This window comes from Danio rerio, chromosome 7 (assembly GCF_052040795.2).
Source record: "Danio rerio strain M-AB ecotype USA chromosome 7, GRCz13ab, whole genome shotgun sequence".
Lineage (NCBI taxonomy): Eukaryota > Metazoa > Chordata > Actinopteri > Cypriniformes > Danionidae > Danio > Danio rerio.
Window position 1 is genome coordinate 30,031,845 of NC_141027.1, and position 22,156 is coordinate 30,054,000.

Here is a 22,156-nt window from a genome sequence, read left to right on the forward strand (position 1 = left end):
ACTCGATTGCTATCCGCTGAGCCACCGTGCCACCGGTGTTACATTTCAACTCGCGCACACACACACACACACACACACACACACACACACACACACACACACACACACACACACATGTTTACTATATTGCACAATGTGGCACTGTAAATAAAGCATAAAAATAAGATGCAAACATTCACACCTCCTAAGTTTAGTTTGATTTATGCAACTTCTTCAAGTTATGTGTCAGTACTATTCAGAGTTTCAAGTTACATGTTTGCCATCATTTTATTTACTTTCTTCCCCTCACTTTGGCACAAAACAACTGAAGTCTGGCATTCGCCGCAGGACTGAGGGCAGAAACTCTGTCAACACGACTACAGTGTAGACAGATCTGAACGGCAGCGCAGCCTGATGACTGTAATGTGGCCAAACCCATCAAACCACAGCCTGTACCTCAACACCGTTTCTGACCTGACATGTCAGAGCTTTTGAGCAGCAATTTGGGAAAGTGACAGGCCTCTGCTTCTCCTATTACAGGTCAACTATGCGCAGTTGACTTGGTGCAGCTCCAAGACACACGTGTACAGACACACACATACATAAAAATGCACAAACTCACACACACACATTCCTTCAGGCTTGCTGTCAGAGTTCACTTCCGATAGTGTTAGATTCAGTCAAGCGGACTCTACCTTGGACTCTCTCCGCAGTGGGTGTAGCTCTGATGGCTGGCAGCCACTTCACAACGGCCATATTGTTCATCTTCCAGTAATTCTGCCTTATCTTGTAGTGCTGAGATTTAGTTTCACAGTGGCTTCTCACTAAGAGCCTGAACCTATGTGTGTGTGTTTGTGTGTGTGCGTGTAAGACAGGCTGAAAGACAGAGGAAGCCGGTGTACATATGCATGTTAATTGATGAGATTGATGAGTGTGTAAAGTTACTGTAAATGTAAACTTTATTTTCCAGTTTTGCAATAGATTTACAACACGTTTACCCCACCTAGACTGAGATGATGGTTGGATAACTTTTGACAAAAATATCACGATTTCACAGTATTAATTACTACTCTAAAATATAATCTTTTTTAAATCTCTGGGTAAAAAACTAAATATTTTCTTCCTGTTTAACATAATATATTTTATTTTGAAAAACATTTCAAGTATTTTGGAACAGTCAACATCTTAGCAGGCGCAGGATGTCAACATGATGTCAGATTGATGTTGTACTCCAATGTCGAGGAGACGTTGCATTTTGATTGGAATTGAAAATCGGGTTGACATCGGAACTCAAGTTCAGGCTGACATCAGTGTCTAATGCCCAACCTAAAATCAACCAAATATCAACATCTAATATTGTTACAGCTTGATGCTGTGTCGACGTTACCACTATGACGTCTATCAGACGTTGGATTTTGGTTGCAATACCTGATGAATTAATGTCAGTATTTGACATCAATATGACGTTGGCTTAAGATGTTGGCTCGATATTGGATTTTGGTCACTTTCCAACACATCCTAAAATCAAATATCAACGTCACTTGACATCGCTATTGGATGTCACATTAACGTTGACCTTAGATGTTGGCTAGACGTTAAATTTTGGTCACCTGATGTCACAACCTACATTTAACCTAAAATTAAAGTCTTTTGATGTTGTGTGCCTGCTGGGATGTCATGCTAAATAATTCAAATAAGTCGCTGAATCAATCATCCTGCTGTCTTCATTTATTTCAAAAACAGATTTCTGTACAATTTAAAATCGAACCACTGGATATCTTTTCTGCTGGAGATACTGCTGTCCTAAAAACATGAAATTAAAAAAATCTAACACATACCTTAGCAACGGTATAGCAGAACATTTTTGGTGGTTTTAAAATCTTGACTTTTCCAAACCGCGTTATACCTTGAACATGGTTATCGTCCGTCCATAGGTCTAACCACACCGCACACTTAAGACAAACTTTAAACAACATTAATAGTACTAAAAACAGTGGCTACCCCTTCCCAATAAAATGCAGCAAATCAATAGCACAAAGAATAAAAAAATTGCGGATTGGAGACCATCAGCAAACAAGCCTCAGCACCCCTTTGTTTATTAACATTTACAGGGAGGAAGACTCTTGGAGCTTGATATACCAAATAAATACCATCAATAAAACAGACACAACAATAGCTATTTGAGGAAACATTAATGGATGCATGTTTGAATTCTTTTACAATTTTTCTTTTACAAATGTTGTTATTAAAGGGCTCCAATTTTGGCCTTTTTACAAGATAAAATCATCTCCAGAATGTGTCTGTGAAGTTTCCGGTCAAAATACCCATCAGATCTTGGATTTGTTTAACCTTAGAAAAATGTTAAAAAAAGAGACTTGTTGTGTTTATATCCCTTCACTTTGACTGTGGACACACTGTAACTACACACTGTTCTGTCCAAGCAGCTTCCAAAAGTGCTCTTTAATTTCTATAACTACTGTTAGCATTAAGATTTCCTAGGGAACACCACTACGTTTGACGTATCAAACTCTACTTATATTGAATTCAGAGCAACTTTAACTTTTTATATACTGTCTCTTTCTGATTGTACGTGTCATTTCAGTATAATGAGCACTGAGAAGGCTTTTAGCATGAATGTTGCTAAATAACTGAGTGTATCAGTCTCATCAAGAGCGTGTATTTGTGTTTGTTCAGAGTGTGTTGAGTAAACACCTCTGCTTCCTCTCTGCAGATTTGCCTTACTCACTGCTGCTTCCCGCTGGTGTGTACACAGAAATACACAAGTATAAAACAAATAATCAATACACAAACACTCACACGTTGAGTTTTCATGTTTTTCTGGGACTATATGATCCCATATAACATTATTCTACAGTTTTACATTCTTTAAAGACTTCATTTATGAGCCGTTTTCCTCTTGGGACCAAAACAATGTAACTTATCTAAAAGTTTAAAAATTATCAGTATTATTATAATTGTGTGGGTACATTTGGTTTCCAAAACATGATGAATATCAGATGCACATGTGCACGCTCACATTCACACACTCACAATTAATGATTATGTATCTAAATATTTGATTACGTAATTATGATCTGAAATGAGCTCAAACAATGCAAATAATGTATATCTCCAAGCAAAGAGGAAGCAAGTGATTCTGTATCTGTCTGTGTCTAACTGTTCAGCATAAAGCTGAAATATTAGTACATACTGGCACTAAACCTCAGGTAAACCTAAGTGCATGTGTGTGAGTGTATGTGTGGATAAGGGTCTACCTGTAGACGATGAGTGCCCCCTCAGCTGAAAGTCAAGCTGACCTGCATTGTTCTGGGAGGGAAGAACAGGAGTTCCAGTCAAACGCAGCCAAGCGGAGCAGGGGATCACATTGCCCCAACAGAGAGAAGAGATTTACCCCTGCCATCTCTCTTTCATTCCATCACTGGCTTTCTCTGTCTCCTTCTTAACATCTCTCAGTCTCTCGTTTCTTCTTTTACAAGTCTTTCTATTCCCCGTTTTTTTAGGGTTAAGGGAAACCAAGGAAGTTACATATGAGAAAAGTCAAGCATTGAGAATTACTGTACTTTAAGAAAAATCAGCAATCAATACTTTAGCAAACATGCATTCTAAAATATATATGATCAAATATATAATCATTAAAAAAAGATAAAAGCAACATTATAAAAGGCTAAACCTATTAAATTGACTGAAAATGTGTACTATTATAGTTTTCTGGGGCTTTGTATGTGGAGTTAAATGAACATGCAAGCCACAGAATGTGATTTATATATATATATATATATATATATATATATATATATATATATATATATATATATATATATATATATATATATATATATATATATATATATATATATATACTTATCAAATATATGTAATATATTCATGAAATACTTTTTAAAAGTAAAAAGAAGATGTAAATACCTTTGCAGTTGTTTAAATAACCAACATCCAGACACCATCCGTGCGGCAGGGAGTGACTTTTAAATGTAACGTGCCACAGCTTTCCTATAAAAACAAAACGAACAAAAAAATTACAGTGAGATGAGACAATGGCAGGTTAAAAAGCATCTGATCATAGTAAAATTTACAGATAAAGTAATTAAAATTTTAGTTATACACTACCTTAAAAAAGTCTTGTCACCTGTCCAAGTTTTAGAAACAACATATAATACCCTGACTTCTAGTTGATAATTTGGTATCAGAAGGGGTTTATATGAAAGGCAAAGGCCTCTAGATCAGTGGTTCTCAAACTGTGGGACGTGTACCACTAGTGGTACGCAGGCTTCCTTCTAGTGGTACGCGGAGGAATGAAATATGTCATGTACATGCTACACACATTTAAAAATTTATCAAAAATTATATAAATAATATGCCATATATGACATTTAGCCTATATTTCTGAGGTAATCTCAGAGACAATTTTTTTCTGAGGTGGTACTTGATGAAAAAAGTTTGAGAACCACTGCTTTAGATTACACTTATTTTAACTAAATAAAACATGATCATGTCTTGGTTTTTAATGATTTAATTAGGACAGTAAGGTCTGACTTTACCTAGACAAAAGTCTTGTCACGAAACAAAAATAATGTACAGTATAGATTAGAATATAAAGTCATGGTGCAGTGGAAAAAGAATTAATATTGTGCATGACTCCCATGAGCTTTGAGGACTGCATCCATACATCTATGCAATGACTCAAATAACTGATTAATAAAGTTATCTGGAACGACAAATAGGACGTTCTTGCAGAACCCTCAGAGATCATCAAGACTCTTTCGATTCATCTTTAACGCCTCCTCCTTCATCTTACCCCAGACATGCTCAATAATGTTCATGTATTTTGTACTGTCTGGAGCCAGCACCTAAGCTTTTCACTCATCATAGCACACATGCTGCTGATTATGTGACTATAAAAGTGATTTGATTTGATGTCTAGATTCCTCAGGCTGTTGATGTTGCCATCCACTCTGCAGATCTCTTGCATGCCACTATACTGAATCTAACCCCAAACCATGATTTTTTTTTTCTTCAACAAACTTGACTGAATTCTGTGAGAATCTTGAGTCCATGCAAGTTCCAATAGGTCTTCTGCAGTATCTATGATGATTGGGATGCAGTTCAACAGATGATTTATCAGAAAAATCTAACCTTCGTCCACCTTTCCAAATGATCAACTAGAAGTCAAGTTATTATTTCTTGCTACAACTTTGATTGACGACAAGACTTTTGTCAGGTATTGTAATTTGCTTTACAAAAAATGCATTAAAGGGATATTTCACCCCAAAAATAAAATGTACTCACCATTTACTCATCCTCAAGTGGTTTGAGATCTTTATGAGTTTCTTTCTTCTGTTGAACACAAAAGAAGATATTTTTAATAATCCCTGTAAACACTGATTTCCATAGCAGGAAAACTAATTCCAGGACTGGGTCTCTGGTTACAGATTTCCAGCTTTCATCAAAATTTCCTCATTTGTGTTCAATAGAAGAAAGAGAGTTTGAAAAAGTAAAAGGTGAGTATTGTTATTTTTGGGTAAATTTATCTCTTTAAGTATTATTCATTCATTTATTCATCCATTCATTCATTTTCTTTTACCTTTATTAATTAGGGGTTGCCACAATGGAAAAAAATCGGCAGTACATTATTAAAGTATATAGAATTTATTCTGCATGTCACAGAATAACAGAGTGAGAATAGAACGTCAAATATTGCGCAAAAATATCCTTCATTTAAAAGAAAAAAAAATACAGGATACAAGCAAGAAAGAAGAAAAAGGGAAATAAAAGTGAGAGGAAGGCAAAATAAGAATGATTAAGAAAGCAAAACAGGAAGAAAGGAAGGAAGAAAAATGATAAAAGGAAGTAAGGATGGACAGAATTAAAAAAAAGCAATGATAGCAGAAAGAAGCAGGGATTACAGTAAAAAAGGAAGGAAGGAGTGTTGACAGTCAGCCTGAGAGAGGATGGACACACTCCAGTCACAGCTGAGTTGAACATAATATTTCGTGTGAGATTTCTGATGGTCCGCCTGTGAAGCACAAAAGCAGCCTGACACATGAGCAGATGAATGGTGCAGCCGAAATATTAGAAGCCACTGAATCAATAGGGAGATGCTCATATCTCAAACGTGCCTTTTGTTTGGTGAAGAACTCCCTGTCTGTGTGTTCATCTGCCGAGACGTCCTACAGAGGGAACATACTCTTTTAGTCTGAGTGAGACCACAAAATCAGAGCTGCTTCAGTTGTGTTGTGATAGTGTGTGTGTGTGTGTGTGTGCTTGTGTGTCTTCTCTTACAATTATTCAACACAAAACAGAGAGAATAAGATACAACATATCACACACAATAATCAATAACATACCACAGTTTATTACAGTGAAATAATCAAAGGACTTGGTTTATGGGCTTAAGAGAACTAACTGTTACAATCCCAAGTGACTTAACATGATTGAACGAGCTGGTCGTTTGATTAAAACATCCAAAATAAAACACCTCCTAATAAACCACAAAATGTTCATCTGATGTTTGCGTACATGACTTTAAGCGTACTTTCAAAAGCGCCATTCATCTCCATGTATGAAACGTTTTGATGAGGAGGAAAAATGACTGAGTGCACATATGCGATGATTGGCTGTAAATATTTACTTTAATTTCCGAACTGAGTTTTCTGCTCTGACAGCTTACCTTCTTGCAAATGTTGATTCTGTGAAAAAGCACATTCCTGTAACAAACACTACACAAACAGTCTCTGAAGTTGTGAAACAGAGCGTCCTCAGCCACTTGACGGAATAAACACAAGCCTCACAGTGCCGCTGCCACCTAGCGGATGCCAGCATTACGTCACTTTCTCGGCAATAAACTCGTGCTGCTTCCCAATTCACAAACTTATACTATGCCCTAAAAGTAGGCTATGTACTTTTTTGTGAAGGAAATTTGTGAAGGAATTTTATTATTATTTTTAGTAAATAGTAAATATTATTATTTTTAGTTTAGTTATTATTTTTTGTATAATAACAACAATAATGAAATATTTAATCAAATTAAATGTACATAATGCTTCATACGTTTTTCAGCTTTTCTGTTTGGAATGTTACATAGTGAAGTACCATATTGTTTAATCTCCTTTATAAAATGTTCACAATTTGGATTAGCATTGGCCCATTTCTTGACATGAATGTGGTATTTTTCAAGTAATATTATTAGTTGTATAAGAAAATAAGTTTTTGAATCAATTCCATATTGTACTAAAGCAAATATGACATCATATAATCCAGTTTGTATTAGTGTACCAAATGTCCTTGAAATTAAGTTAGAAACATCGATCCAAAATAATCTTGATTATTAAAAAAACAGATGAGTTACATATTATTTAACAATACCACAAAAAAAAAAAAAAATCGCAAAAGTTTTCTCTATCCACTCTAAACCGTTCAAATAATTCTTTACAGGATCAATTCTGTGTACAATTTTAAAAGATAGCTGTCATACTTTATTACTTTTAAAAAGGTGTTTGTTAGCAATCATACTTTCTTCCACTCAATGTTTCCACATTTTAATGACCACTAGACTTTGATGATTTGATGATTTTTTTCAATGTTGCTTATGTGCCTTCAATCATCTCCATACATCATCCACATTTCTCTCATATTTAACGTTAATTACCTTAGAAGCAGCAGCAAGATAATCTGCCATTCACGAGTCTTTCATGCAGAGAAATCTCCTCAGGTCTTTGCATAATTCTGCATTCAGATATGTCCAATATCTTGATATGAGTTCACATTGTTGTTGCAGATGAAATACAGCCCTACCACAGAAAACGTGATTTAAATACTTTCCTTTACTTGACGGTTGGTATCGCACGTCCGCCATGTTTGTAGTTTGTTTACACTTTTTACCCGAGTTTGTAGTTCTTATCAAATTCACAGCAAAGGCACAATGTATTTGTGGGCAATATTAGCAGTTATTGTATATGCACGGTTCCACACTTCAAATTTTTACAGAAAATAGTAAAACATCCGGAAAACTTTGACATGCTCTTTTTAAGGCTATATGGTTTGGGACATAGGCCTACTCATTCTATTTTCAAATATTATTTAGGCTGGATAGTATGCAAATTGGGATGCAGCATCAGACTTTAATTTCTGAACACATCCTGTACTGAAGTTGCTCGACCAACTACTACATAACGTTATAAATACATACTTCTATATACTGTACATATAGCTATAAGTATTTAACTTCAAACTGTGGGGGTCACCTGAAGTATACGAAAATTGTGAGATGATGATTGTGATAAAGAGTCTAGTACAACTTAAAAAAATGTAGCCCTAATTTTTAAATGAGGTAATATTGAAGCAAAATTGTAAAGATGAACCGAGTGTCACTTTGAAAGTCTAAGATATAAAGTAATAAACAAGACTAACAGATTGAAAAATGAAGTAATTGATCTAAATTTTATTCCTTTGAATTGCATGGACACTAGTTTTTTATTTATTTATTTATTTTTTTAAAAAAGCAATACTTTCTATTTTTAACAATACTATTTCAGCCAGAACACAATTTACTGATCATAAACAGGCAGTAAACTCTTTTTTAATTTTCATTTTGTCATTCTGCTCTTTCTGTTCATTTTAGAAACCATGACTTTTAAATCATAGAAAATCCCTCATTTTAAAAACTGTAATGAGTTTTTAACCTTTGCATCACATTACATATCATTATTTTTAAATTCGTTAATTGGAAAAATATGTAATAATATTGCTTTACAGTATTTGATGCAAATTTAGGTATAAGAGAAGCTAGTGTGTGTCTGTATGGATGAGTCCTATATGATACTCTTGACCTCTGACTCTTTCCAACTGGATGACAGCTTGTGGAGCCTCAATATCCCCCTTTTCTCTTCTCTTATTACAATCACGTCCTTCTGGCAGCGCTCTCTCCAATCCCTCCTCCTACACCCCTGTTTTATTCTATTCCCGTGTTCCTAAATCACTTTTGTTATCTTCACTCATTCTTACCACTCACGTTCTGGCATTTATCCCTCCTTCTCTTTCCTCCTCCCCTCGTTTTTCCAGACTCTCTCATCGTCCTGTTTTTTATTTCTGTGCTGCACGTTCTCTCTAACTTCGTTAAAGTGTAGATTTAGTTTTGTGATTTTTTTTAGTTTTTGAAATTTTTAGATATGTGTAAATAGCTTTAAGTATTTTAAATTATTTGTTTTGTTAGAAAAGAAAGCATGCAAGACAGAATTAAGAAGGGAGGGAATATGGTAAAAAAGAAAGAAAAATATAGAAACAAAGAAAGATGTAAGGTAAAAGGAAGGAGAAACAAACAAACAAAGAGGAAGGAATGAAGGAAGGAAGGAAGAATGAAAAATCAGTGAGAAAGAATTTTGTGAAAGGAAGGAAGGAATTGAAGGAAGGGGAAAAGCAACGAAAGCAAAAAAGATAAATAAGGAGAGGATGAAGGAAGAAATAATGAGTAAGGAAAATGAGAGTAGGGAAGGAAGGTTAAAGGAAAGAAAGAAAGAAAGAAAGAAAGAAAGAAAGAAAGAAAGAAAAATGAAGTAAAATTAAAAAAAAGGAAAAGCAAGCAAGAATGAAGAATGAAGTAAATTGGTAAAGAAAGAAAGATGAAGAAAAGAAGGAAGTAAGAAAAATAAGCAAGAAAATGAAGATGAAGAAATAATGAAACATTTGTAAAGAAAGAAAGGAAGGATGAAAGAAAGGAAGAAAGAAAGGAAGAAAGAAAGAAAGAAAGAAAGAAAGGATAAAAAAGAAGCAAGGAAGTGGAGAATGAAGATTTTGTAAAGAAAGGAAGAAACTGAAGGAATGGAAAAAGAAGAAAGAAAAGAGAAAAAAGAGGAAGGAAGAAAGAAAGGAAGGAGGGAAGGAAGGATAGATGGATGGATGGATGGAAAGAAGGAAAATAAGCAAGGAAATGGAGATGAAGGATGAATTAAAAATTTGCAAAAGAAGAACAAAGCAAGGAATGAAAGAAGGAAGGAAGAGAAAAGAAGCATAAAAAGAGAATGAAGGAAAGAGAGACGAATGAAGATAAATAATCAAGGAAAAGAAGAAGAAGGAAGGAAGGTAAATGGAAAGGAGGAAAGGTAAGCAAGAAAGATAGAAAGTAAGAGGAAGGGAAAATTGAGCAAAGAGAGGGAGATTAAGAAAATTAAGGGAAAAAAAAACATTTAAATTGGAGGAAAGAAAGAAAGAAAGAAATGAAGAATTAAGGAAGGAAGGAAGGAAGCCTGATATCTTGAATGCTGTCAATTGGCTGATCTGATGTTTTCTGCTCTCTTTTTCTCTTGTGGTTTGAGATTGCAGTCTTCTTCTCCTTGTGCTGGAGGAGTGATTGATCTGTGTGTCTGCAGTGTGTGAGACAGAGGAGAGGAGAGAGACGACTGGTCCTCCACCCTCAGTGTCAGACAAGAGATAAGAGAGGAGTGGGGGTCACCGGAGGTCAGTTAGGTTACAGGAGAGGTCAAGCTGTGTTGCTCTGTTTATTTTACCCTGTCTCTGATTTCCTGCCTGTTCAGGATTCAAGCCCATTCACATCTGTCCTCCAAACAACCTGGAAACAGTCTTTGATGTATCTGCCAAAAACATCACAGGCTCATCACATAAAGACTGATCTATCTGAATCCAGCACAATGGAGATCTTAACTGAGACACTATTTATTTCAACCAGTTTCCTTCACACACACACACACACGCACACGCACACGCACACGCACACACACACACACACACACACACACACTAGAACTTAAAAATACACACTTTTACTGTTTGTGCTTTACTATTTTAAAATTTAAAATTTGTGATTTGTATTATATTTAGATGTTGACCTACTTTCTTTCTTTCTTTCTTTCTTTCTTTCTTTCTTTCTTTCTTTCTTTTTTTCTAGTTTATATATATACCCCATTATCTAGGTCAACTCATTTATGTCCATTCCTCCATCCATCCATCCATGCATCCATCCATCCATCTATCCATCCATAATGTATTAAACAGTCTATCTATATACCACATTATCATTATCTAGATCAAGGTTTTAATTGTATTTGTTCATCCGTCAGGCTACTGTGATTAGGTAGGCGTTACCATAATCAGCCTTTCAGTATAGGCCTACAGCAAAGTAGAAAATAGAAAGAGTTTGGCCTCATAAAATAATCCCCCAAACAGCTGTCAAAATTGACCAAAAACAATACATTTTATTCTGTCACTAATTTATATATATATATATATATATATATATATATATATATATATATATATATATATATATATATATATATATATATATTCATTACAATGCAAAATAAATTTTAGAATATTTATTAGTAATGCATGCATTGATTAAAGAATAACCAAAAAATGCAATCACTGATTTTTTAAATCACTTTCAACCATTGCAAAAAGAGACTGAAAGAGCAGAAGCACAGCTTCGTCTGGCAGAGGAACAACTGACTCTGACCAAACTGCAGCAAACCAAGGCCAGACTTGAGATACGCCTCCTAGGCTACGCTCAGACAAGCTGGTCTCTGCACATCAGATGAGGAAGTCTGAAATTATCTTGGAGTTTTCTAGATGTATTGTCTTTTTTTTAAGACAATACATCTAGATTTGAAACTTGGTATAAATATCCTCAATGTACAGTGCTTGTTTTGTAGATTTTAGATGAGCGGTCTGCTGGAAAAGGATGAGGGTTTTTTTTCTTGTTTTTATTATTATTATTATTATTTTTTTAATGTGTGCATTTTCATTTCATATAAAAATAAAGTTATATTGACCCCACACTGGCTATTCAACTTTACATATCTATAGTTCTACATTGTGATTTCCTATCCTGTTTGAGCACTGGTAATCCAGATTTAGTGATCCTGAAAAGTTTCTATACGGATCAGGTTGATCCAATCCGATGTTGCTTTGAAAAACTGGCTCAAAAAGTAAGCTGGATTACGTGATCACGGATCACAAAAACAGGATTACTAAATCCGGATCAATTTTGACCCGATTAAACCTTTTGAAAAACCGGGCCTTTGGGATCTCTTTTAAGCAAGGTCATTATCAGATATGATCGGCTTAAAATGAAAATATGCGTGACTGCCTCTTAGCCGTTTTGAAAATATTATAGTTCGCAAGTGTAGGTATTCACCATGCACAAGTTAATGCCGGATCCATTAAAATAAATATCGCAATGCAAAACACAAATATATGACATTTTCCGAAACAGGATCCCGCAAGATCCGGCTCAAATTAAGCACTGCTTAATTTGCTCAAAATTAAGCACAAACGCCTTAATTGGCTAACATTATTTAGGTAAAATGGCTCAAAAGAAGGTAGTCTATGGAGACACTGTTTATTTGTGTTTAAAACTCCACATTTACAATGGGTGACACTTCAAAAGGACGTCTGGCGCTCTTTAAGAACATGTTTTTAGGTGTAACAGCAGTTTGCAACTATGCCGCCAGGGGCCACAAAGGGACAGGAAGCAAACAGACAGAAAAGTACAGTAGCTGTAAATGCCTTGCTACTTGTAAATGAAGTTGAAATAATGAATGAAAGCATTATAGTTCCTTCATTAATCATTAAAAACTTGTTAACAAGCTTTAATATCATTGTAAACTTAAGTGCAATAAGGATTCATTTTGGAAAATAAAGAAAAAATTTTAAAAAGAAGAAGAAAAAAATCTATTTAGCAAATAAAAGACAACTAAAATTAAAGTATAAGCATACATACATATAAAATAAATAAATAAATAAATAAAGCAATGTTTTAGCCTAAATATAGAGATGTACAGTGTTTGTTATTTTAAAGTGAAAGGACAAAGACAGTCAATAAATAAGCTTTTTCATTTACGTTTTCATTTACAGTTTTTATCTACATTTTCTTTGTTGTTTATATTTTACTTTCTCAATTTATGTTTTAATTATTGTACACAAATAACAAATGAATAAATACATAGGCTTAAATAATATTTTATTGAAAGACATTACCAAAACATTGAGAAACGGTCCAGCACATGGTCCAAAGGGCTCTTAAGTTAAAGGCGGAAGAAAGAACATATTGAAGTGTTAACCTCTGTATAATGCCTCATAGCCACTGACATAATCTTTAGCAGGTGAAAGCTAAAAACTAATGGCAGACGACTGCTTCTCACTCATAATGAGAGAGTGATCATCACTAATGGACGAAGTGTTTCCCTTTTGAGTGTGATTATAAAAATTAATTTATTAATTTATTAAAGTAATTTATTACATTTTACCTATAGAGGCTGCCTATATTCACACACTTTTGCCACTCAACTGTATTTAAACGTTGAAAATGAAATATAAAAGTGAATTTTCCGCAATAGGTCCCCTTTAAATTATTACATTATTTAAAAACATAGCTAAAAATTAGCTATTATACATTCATTCATTTTCTTGTTGGCTTAGTCCTTTTATTAATCTGGGGTCGCCACAGCAGAATGAACCGCCAACTTATCCAGTACGTTTTTACACAGCGGATGCCCTTCCAGCCGCAACCCATCTCTGAGAAACATCCACACACACACACACACACACACACACACACACACACACACACACACACACACACACACACACACACACACACACTTACACACTTACACACACATACACTACGGACAATTTAGCATACCCAATTCACCTGTACCACATGTCTTTGGACTGTGGGGGAAACCGGAGCACCCGGAGGAAACCCTCGCGAATGCAGGGAGAACATGCAAACTCCACACAGAAACGGCAACCGAGCCGAGGACTAGCTTATATACATAGCTAATATCTTCATCATAATACTAATAACAATATCTCATATCTTCCAGCATCGTATTAAAACACCACTATTATGTATAAATGTCTGTTGTAAAGATTGTGGTTAATAAAGAAAGGCAAAATAGGACAGGCCAAAAACACTGTGACAGGAAGAGAAATAGTTATAATCTAAACAGTGACGCAGATCCAGAGAAATCAAACAAAAACATATACATCAGAGGAAACACACCCTGATCCTCCTAAACAGTTCAACCACACACACGGAAATGCATATACACACAGCCGAGCTCGTAGCACCAAACAGCTGGGCTTCCTCCAGTCGCACTCACATATCAGCATTTCTCACACTGTCACAGTGATGTGGGAGCAGATAGCATCTGTCTGTGTGTGTATGTGTGCACGTGTTGAGTGTTTATAGAGCTTTGGCGCCAACGCTGCTGCCCACGTATAATAGGTTAGACCCTCTCAATCACCCAAACTGACAACAGCGAGCTAAATTTGAATTATACCACTGCGAAACACACTTTAAATCACAATACCAAGAACTACACACAAGAACACACTTTTAAAGAGAGGAGAAAAATGAGCGTGAGGAAGTATGTTGTGTTCACAGGTTCAGTGGCATTATTCAGTGCTGTGGCCTGGAGATGAGCACCTCTCTCTCTCTTTGTCAGCTCAGGTATGGAGCTGCTGACACTGATGAATAGTTTTGCGCTAACTGGAGGCAGACAGACGCCAGGCGACACCGCTGACCTAAAATCAGTCATTCAGCATCCTCAATAGATGAACACAGCTGAACCTGTATCACTGAAACACGACCTTACAGAGCGAGAGAGTTGAGAAAATTAACAACCTAGCTTGCACAGGAATTGCATGTAGTAATTTTCATCTGAATGTTCACTCCTCGGCTCCATCCAGGGTGACAGACCTCATCAAATTACGAAATAAAAAAGAATGGTATTTTAATGTTGCTTGAATACATTAGATTTACATCCATCCAGAGTCAAAAACACTTTGTGTAAATCAGATCTTTGCTCACAGTGTCTAAAATGTTCTATTGAAATATCCGGTCTCTCTAAACCCCGCCTTACTTAGAGTCTACAATGCTTTGATTGGTCAGACGGCCCAGTCTCTTATGATTGGTCTATCACTAACATTGGATTTTTGAAAATGAACTGAATTTCATTTCCAGATATGTCTTTAGCACTTCTAAACAAGGTGATATAATCAGTAAAGATGGCATCAGTAGCTGTGTTTTAATCCAAAAATGTGAAATAAATTTATGCGCAAAACTGGAATATCGCATAAAAGATGTGCAAATAAAGCACTGTTTCATAGTCAAAGAGAACAAAATTGTCACTTCCTGATTAATTGGCGCTAAATATCAAAAGTAAAATGTAATTTGCTGCGTTAGGAGAAGTGGTGTGAATTTTTTCCTTATTTAATAATTTACATGCCCCTCAGAAGCCTTCGTGGTGGCATTTAAGGGCGTAAGACAATGAGCACAGAAACTCTTGACAATTCTGGTGGTAATTAATAATATAATAACACTAGGGGCTCTATTTTAATGGGGCGCAAAGTCTAAAGCACATGGTGCAAAAGGGCCTGCTTGAATCCACTTTAGCTATTCTACTGACAAAAAAATAACTCTGTGCCCCGCAAGGTCTTACAGGGCCTGTGCTTATTCTCTTAATGAGTTATGTCTGTGTTTTGAGCATAATGTGCATTAAACCAATCAGAGTTTCATCTCATATTTCCTTTAAGAGTCAGTTTACATGGCGGACTTTGTAAGTGGAAAAACAAAACACTTCAGTAGCGAGAAAACAGTTAAGCAGACCATCTGCATGAGGATAAAGAACGAGCCTCCTCTATTTGGCCTCTTTACATTCTCCTTTCTTTAATGTACTCGTTTACTTTCGTGGATAAGGAAACAGTGTTGTACGCACTCCTCTGAAGACATCCATTAGCCTACATATTTAATTTAGTTTGTTAAGCGCAAAGATTTGTTTCAAAACTATTTCTAAATTCAGTTCGCCAACAATGCGCCTTAACACACCTCCTTCATAGATCAGCACACCCGTGAGTCCACAAGGTTGTGCAAATGGATTTGCTATTTAAGCAGCGTATCCCCAAAACGTGAAAATGACTGTTGCGCTGGCCTGAAAATAGCAACAAATCACGCCAAACACATCTTGCTCCTTATTGCACTGGATGTATATATGATAGGGCACTAATACTGAAACTATTAAGGCATTTTTGAATGACCAAAACAACATTTTAGATGCTTTACAATGTGGTCAGCCACTTGGTTTGTCCATTCACAGACATTTTTATCATCACATGATCTCTTATAACAAAATCAAATGACCTTTTTGTAACGTGCACTGGAATTTGTTAAGTAAAAGTGTCTCCATCATAGTATATGCAAAGGTTTTCTTATCGAATAAAAAGTTCATCCTACTCAGTTATGCGCAAAAAAAAAGTTTTTATTTGCATTTTCAAAATTTTTCAAAATTTTTGCATCTTGCCTTTCCATCAATCATTTTTTATGTGCATATCCAAAATGCCTATAATATGATAGGACAGCATGCAGAGCAGGAAGCAAATTTTGAAAGAAAGAGGAAGGATGGGATTTAGAAAGGTCTGCTAGCTGGGACTCAAACTTGGGATACCTAAAGTGCAATGCTGCTATATTTCAGGCGCACTGCCCAAGACATGTTACCCTACTTTTTTAAGTATGCAAAGTGGATTTGCTTTCACAGTCCTTAAAGCACCTTCACAAACATGCTGACAACACCTACCAAACTCTTCCGGTCTTCAGCTACAACTGCAGCATTTGAGAGTCAAAGTAAACACTGTTCACATGAAGCGAATGAAAATGTACTGGACATACTGACTCTATGCTAATTTGTTACAGACTTACACCGGTTTCTGCAGGGTTTCTGATAGAATAAATAAAGCCTCGTTTTAAGCTTTGGTTCTATAAGACAGGAAAATGTATTATTAACACCAAATTTAGGTGTGTCAAAATAGTGAGATGGTAGGAGAGAAGAAAATGTATTGCAAACTATTTCTTTACCCACAAAATTGTAAAAAATAAAAATAAAAAAAATCAAGAGGTAGTAAAAATTTGTGTATAAACTTGACAGCAGATGAGCCTATGAACATTTCTCATTGACCATTTTGCCATTCTCTGGTCATAATCTGGTCAAATCCAAATAGGCCACTTTCTCAGTCAATATTTCCAAGGCGTAGTTTACAAACACCCCTCATTTGCCATTATATACTGGTTAAAGGTACAGTATAGATTTGGTGAGATGCTAGTAAGCAATTAGTTGAAAAGCTCTTGAAAGGTGTGAGACAGATGGATCGATCGCAAGCTTTTTGCTTCAATCACACAGAGTGCCTATGAATCAGACTCATCTGTGACTGTCTGCACACACACACTGAAAACTGAGTGTTTAATATCTACACAAGACAACTTTTCACTTGCACTGTGACACTAATGGCACAATCCAATCATGTTGTTTAGTTCCTAAAGTGCAAATGGTCTCTTGTGTTATCTAAAGCGATGAGAAAGTCTCCTGAAATTAACATTAAAAAAGAAAGTAATTCAATTCATAAACAAAAATGAGATAGTTCATCTGCACAAGTTGTACACAATCCATATAATGACTTTGCAAAATAGATAAGGAATTTGACATTTTAAAATGACTGGGAGAAACAGAACCTTTTCCTTGATATTTGTCAGTTATTCATTTTCTTTTGGTTTGACCACTGGATATTTTGATGTACTGTGAACATGCAAACACTCTATTGTAATATTGACAAAAAAAGAGACATGCATTAAAAAGCTCTCTTCTCTTTCTCATGTAGCAAAAATTATTTTCCAATTGTTTGCATGTAATCCTGTTAGATTGATTTTGACCTGAAAGGCACTCTAGACTGGCTTTATGGATGAGAGTGTCTAAGGTTTATGGCCATGAATTCAGGCCAGTGTCTTGATCAGAGATATGTAGGGTGGGGGTAAGGCTTTTGAACTGACCCTTGACCCCAAGGCCTCTTGGGTATTCCCTCTGTGAGTTCAGAGCATAGCCATATAACAAAAATGGACGTGCCCTAATGCTTTTAGTCCAACTTTTATTAATTTTTCACATGCATACAAACTTGTCATCCCAACTGAAGTTTTAAGCACAGTTACATACTGTATAAGCGCGGTATAAAAAACTAAAGAACACTAACAGACACCTCCCAGCTATTGGTCTGAACTGGTTCCTGATAGCAATTTCCATGTCAAAGCTAACATATGGCTGCCAAACTTTTCCAGTTTTCGTTGTCTTTGTAAAAGTTTGAGCTGTTCTAAAGTAACTGAAACCATCAAACAGCAGGTTGTTTAGATAAAAGACCAAGGGATGACTCTTTCAGCCATATAGCAAAAGAAGCTGGATGTTCCAAATCTAAGATTTCTACAATATTGCGTCTTTAAAATGTCAATAACTCATTTGAGTCCCCTGCAAAATGGTCATCCACAAAAGACAAATGCATGAGAGGAGAGGATAATGTGGAAAATCTCAATGATCAATCGCTTCAACACTGCAGACAGAATTGCTCACCAAATCCTGGAAGCTGAAAACATTGAAAGATTGAAATGGACAGCCCAGAGTCCTGATCTAAATCTGACTGAAATCTCTAGATAAACCTTAATGTAACTTTGGAAAAACCCACTACAGTCAGTGAACTTACAGTGGAAGAAGAGTGGCTCAAGATCTTTCTTTGTTTTAACCATTGCTGTTCAAATCTGGATATCTTTGCTGAAGTGAATTTCGTGCACAAAACTTTCAGTCCTCTTCTCAAACTGATGTGAATCATAATAGTATGCATCCTCAAAGCCACTTCCACCTCTGATAAAGATGTTGCTCAACAAAAACTTCAGAGATAGAATCAACGTGGGAGTTTATTCACAAGAAACAGCGTCACTGCATCAGTCTTTATTTATGGAAGGGAAGTGAGCAATGTTTATAAAAATCAAACTCATAAAAGATATTCTTAGTTGCATACAAAATTACAAGACCCTTGGGTATTTCGATACAAAATATAAACCTATTTTCATAAATCCAATAAAATGCAAATTACAAAATAGTATTTTGTAGTTGTAATCATATTTGAAATACATGTATCATAAATACTGCACATCCCTGTCTACCACCCCTATCATCCCAACCATACAACACAACATAGTACTAATGACCATTTAAAATAAATAAATATAATTAAATAAATAAAGAAAGAAAGAAAGAAAGAAAGAATGTGTACTGTAGATTTTAAACAATACATTGAATGTACAAAAGCGTTGGTTATCTTCTGTTTTTTGTTTTCTAACCAGAAAATTACTACAAACAATGCAGTATCTCGATGACCCTGAGAATGTATGATCGCATTTGCTAATAGATTTGGAAAATCCAAACCTAAAATGTGGCATGAGTCACAGGCAATATTGCAGTAGTCGTATAAATCTCCAACATTGCCAGAGCTTTGTTCAGCAGTCACCCTGTCAAGTTTGCCTACTGTGGCAGACGAGGGTCAGACTCTGTGCCTGAATCACACTGACGGGAGTTCAGATATACAGTGACTTTACATTCATAAACTGACTGTGGTTCATCAAACGGAGCATTTGTTATTGTTGAAGGAGGTGAGTTGGAGCCTGCTGACCTCTGACTGCGTCATAACAACCCAGACAGACCACATGACTCAACTGCTTACAATGAAAGCATGAAAGTCGGAGGTCTGGACTACAGAATTGGTACATAGGAATAAAGAAAAATTGTGATACCAAGTTTTATTACACTTTCAAAGTCATTAAGCAATCAGGCAATTAATTTGTTATATAGTCTGAATATCTGCACTGTTAATCACAGAGCCTGCCGACTATGCAAACATTTTAGATCCTGTTGATGACACTGATTCTTTAATGACGATAACAGTCAGGGCTTCATTTCCCAAAAGCAAAGTAAGCCTAAGTAGATCTTTTAAATGATTATTAAGGTACAGCCTGTTTCCCTAACACATGGTATAAGCACTTGAACATTGTCATAGATCTATAAGTATAGTGCAGTAGCCTAATCTTTGAAGCTGTGTAAATGCACTCTTTTACTCTTTTTAATGATTTTTAAAATTAAATAATAAAAAAATTGCAGAAAACAAACAACCAAAAAATATAAATGCTTATAAATCATATCAGGGGTTCCCAAACTTTTTAGCCCTCGACCCCAAAATAACAACGCCAGTGACTCGTGACCCCAAGTTCTTCAGAGGTGGTTACAAATATACAAATGTTGCGCAAAAAACAATAGGCCTATACATACACGAGCATATTGGCAACACAAAAAGTGCCATAGGCTATTTATATAGTAATTTATTTATTTGTCTATTTAATATTAACCTCACCTAATGGGACTGGTGGGCACAATGATTTCAGAACAAGTCTATTCTTGGTTTAATTTTGGAGACTGCTGACGCTATTGCTGTGTTGTTAATCTAACCAAACACACAATCCTATAAAAAAAATGTAAAGGCTGATGTCTTTTTATTTGCATGTTGTTGTTTCTTTTAATGTAACTATTTTTTTTTTTTAAATCTTTTATGGGTTATGAATAAAATATGGTAACACTAATAGTTTCATAAAATTTATTGTGACCCCCTGTCATTGTTCTGCGACTCCCCAGGGGGTCCAGACCCCCAGTTTGTGACGCACTTTTTTTTTATTAAATTGACTTAACAAAACAAATTTATAAAATAAATTCATTGTTATTGGGAAACTTGGCCCATAACTGGTCAAAACACTGCAAAAAAATGTAGGCGTCATGTTATTATTATACCTTCTTAAAAAAAAAAAATTGTAATTCCGTTGTTACAGTGTTTTTCTAAATATCCTCTTCTGCATTCAACAGAAGGAAAAAATTCTAAAGGTTTTAAACAAGTTAATGATAAGTAAATTATGACAGAAGTTTGATTTTTGGGTGAACGATGCCTTTAAATTAAAAATGATATATTATTGTCAGAATTAAACATCATAACTCACTTTGACATTACTAAACTGCCCAGAATTAAATCTATGAATTTATTGTTGTGTGATCAAACCTATTAATCAAAAAAATGTATTTGTTAAAAGTCTTAAAACAGATAATGGGAGGACAAAGTGGATGAGGATGCAGCAAAAGAGGAAAAAGGAGTAAGAGAACTGTGTCTTTCTGAGAGACGCCAGATTATCTGCTTCACTGCTTGAGTGAAACACATTAGCAAGCTGGATTATTCAGCTCAGTGCTTCACAGAACAAGTGCTGAAATGAAAGCGTATGTGTGTGTGTGTGTGTGTGTGTGTGTGTGTCTTGTCTCTCTACTGTGTACTCTCTATAGCCTCTTCATCTGCTATAGGCACCATCTTCAAAACTTCAAAAATGTCCAAAAACAGATTGTAATACTCTCCATTTAACCCTCCGTATTTCCCTTCCCATCACAAGGATCATCTACACATGGAGATTGTTTGACTACAAACTGTAGGAGCGATTAGCTCAGTGAGGAGTAAATGATGACAAGGTGGTTTTAGGAGGTGAAATCTGAATACCTGTGGCAGGGAGAGAGAGACTAGACCACAGGCTGACATTTCATTAAGTGCTCCAGTCGACAGCATATTACCGCCTCTGAAGAATAATCGAGTCTGCCAGGGTTATGTGACCTGTCACACAGACTTACGTCAGGAACAGGAAGATGTTACAAACCCCTGAAATGAGAGAGGGAGAAGACAACAGGAATCATTTGCACAGAGGTTCATTTGATCAGAAACCTTAAAGAAAAACAGTGTAATAAATATACTTTTCACATTGAAGTCAACATAAAAGGGAAGCTGAGTTTTATCTAATATTGTACTGATATAGCAAGAAATTTTGGACAAAATAATAACTGATCATTCTTATATGAAATCTGATAACTGATATAGAGGCTGATAAATGATTTAATTTGAGCCTGTAAAAACAAAAGCCAATCGTTGTCAATCTTTTAACAATTTGCAGTTCTGAAGTTTTTTTTATTCACACTATGAAAAACTCCCAAAGTTCATATCAGTGTCACATCATGTGGAAGAAACTATTTATTTGTACTGACAACAAGACCCATCTAATGAACCATAAACGTAATCCACAATTTACAACTAGATTTATCTGAGCATAATAGCTTCTTGAATTAGAAAAAAGTGTGACAGGACATGATTTTAAAAACAAAAACAAACAAAAAGAGATGGAGGGAGGGAAAGTTGATATGATTAAACATTATGAGCGCAAGGGGTGTCTCGGTGG

At 35.5% G+C, this 22,156-nt stretch overlaps 1 long non-coding RNA gene across 19 annotated transcripts in view; it reads right to left on the bottom strand.

Moving 5' to 3' along the window:
* Positions 1 to 22,156, bottom strand: part of LOC147836003 (uncharacterized) — a 91,561-nt gene that overhangs the window by 56,116 nt on the left and 13,289 nt on the right. For 8 of the 19 annotated variants that reach the window (XR_015495752.1, XR_015495754.1, XR_015495749.1 and 5 more), the window contains exons 1-6: positions 6,686 to 6,851; positions 6,135 to 6,185; positions 5,305 to 5,352; positions 3,925 to 4,008; positions 3,392 to 3,481; positions 3,255 to 3,306 (exon numbers count right to left, since the gene is read on the bottom strand). This is a non-coding gene — a long non-coding RNA (uncharacterized LOC147836003). Of the gene's footprint in view, positions 1 to 1,693; positions 2,738 to 3,254; positions 3,482 to 3,924; positions 4,009 to 5,304; positions 5,353 to 6,134; positions 6,186 to 6,685; positions 6,852 to 7,663; positions 9,046 to 21,429; positions 21,586 to 22,156 lie in introns of those variants that run through there. The other 11 variants (XR_015495758.1, XR_015495757.1, XR_015495759.1 and 8 more) reach the window with 9 other exon arrangements.